The sequence below is a fragment of the Abrus precatorius genome, unplaced genomic scaffold, assembly GCF_003935025.1.
Source record: "Abrus precatorius isolate BTA unplaced genomic scaffold, Abrus_2018 Scaffold7, whole genome shotgun sequence".
In the NCBI taxonomy this organism is placed as follows: domain Eukaryota; kingdom Viridiplantae; phylum Streptophyta; class Magnoliopsida; order Fabales; family Fabaceae; genus Abrus; species Abrus precatorius.
The window spans coordinates 28,049,744-28,051,597 of record NW_020874417.1 but is presented as its reverse complement, the minus strand read 5'-3'; positions in this window follow the sequence as shown (position 1 = coordinate 28,051,597).

Here is a 1,854-nt window from a genome sequence, read left to right as displayed (position 1 = left end):
GGAAAGGCTAGATAGGGCTGTTGCCAATAATGCTTGGTGTACTCTTTTTCATAATAGCTCTGTTATCCATATCCTCATTCTTAAATTTGACCATGTAGGTCTTTAGTTGAAAATAAAGGGTGAGAATTTTCCCTCTAATAATAACAAAACCTTTAAGTTTCTTGCTCTTTGACTCTCCTATAGCGATGTTTCTTCTTAGGTTTAGAATTCTTGGATTAGGTCTAGCTCTTGTGGTGATAATATGGCTAGATTTAGGAATAACAATTCTGAATGGAATCAGAATGTCTTTGGTAATATTTTCAAAAGAAAAAAACGTATCTTTAGCCGAATTGAGGGTATTTTTTGTAAGATGACTGAAGGGAGTAATCCCTATTTGTCTAACCTTATAGTTTCCTTATGGAAGGAGTACCAACAAACCTTGGATCAGGAAGAGTGCTATTGGTACCATCATTATAAAGTTAGTTGGATTAATCTTGGGGAGCGAAATACTATGTTCTTTCATAAAGCTGCCCTTATCCGTGAGCATAGGAATCTTATAGAAGCCTTAAATGACAATAATGCTAGGTGAGAGTATGATACAGTGTCGCAACCGGGCGGTCGCAACAGTACGGCGAAAAATGCTTTTAAAAATATCAGAGAAGTCACCATCAAAGTTTATTTTAAGAAAACCTTAGAAATTTTTTTTAAAATATTATGATATTTGAAACAAAAAATGAGTTCGGGAGTCATTTCCGTGTGGGGAAAGTATTAGCACCCCACAACGTCTGTTTAAAACGGTTACCAAAAATTAATTGTGCAAATTTATTTAAATTCTGAAAAATATTTATTTAATCCCTAAACATTAATTATTTTAATTTTAGAAAAATAAATATTATTTATTGAGATATTATTTGGGTTATGTTGAAAATTATTTTGACTTGACGGGTCCGGTTCCCGCTCCTACGTATCTTTGGGTGCAATAGAGAACTCAAAGTCACATAGTTCTATCTAAAAATTACGAAATTGGTTGATTAAAATTAAGTTTAGTAAGAAAATTTGTTTTGAGATTAAAATTATTTTTGTAAAAATTATAAAGTTTAGGATACGTGATAACGTGGTTATACATGTATCAAACGAGAAACAATACAGAAAGTAAAGGAAGATCACACAACTATATTGCAAATCGTTAAGAAATATTTTATTTGTAAATGAAGTATTTGAATTATAATTTTGATTATGATTAATGTTGAAAGAAATTTAAGATAGTGTAAGCTATACATAAACCTCTTATAATTTATTATACTATCGAAGGTAATGTAAATTACACATCGATGTTGTAAAAATATATAATAAAATAAAGAAATTAAGTATTTAGTTATTTAATTGATCAAAGTTAGAAATATGTCTTAAAAAAATAAGATATTAGATTAATTATATTTAATGAAAAGAATAAATATATTTAAATTAATTAAAAAAATTATTTAAAAAAAAGGATCAAAACTTTGTTTAATAAATTTATGTTGTATAGAACCTAAAGTAACGTTAATACACATAAGTTTTAATAATTTATAATGCATAAAAGTAGAGTTGCTACATATTAACATTATATATTATTGTAATTATTTTATGTATTTTTTATAAGATTTATTATGAATAAAATTAGTTTATCAATAAAAAATAATAAAATCATTGATTCATAGTAGCCTTGTATGATAATAAAACAATAGCAAGGAGAATAATATCAATAACAAAATATATATTATGAGAGAGATAATATTTTTTTATTTTTTATTTACTCCATCACTACCATCATCTAAAATACGAATTAACTTATTCATTATTACTTTAAAAATAATGTATTTTTTTATAATAACA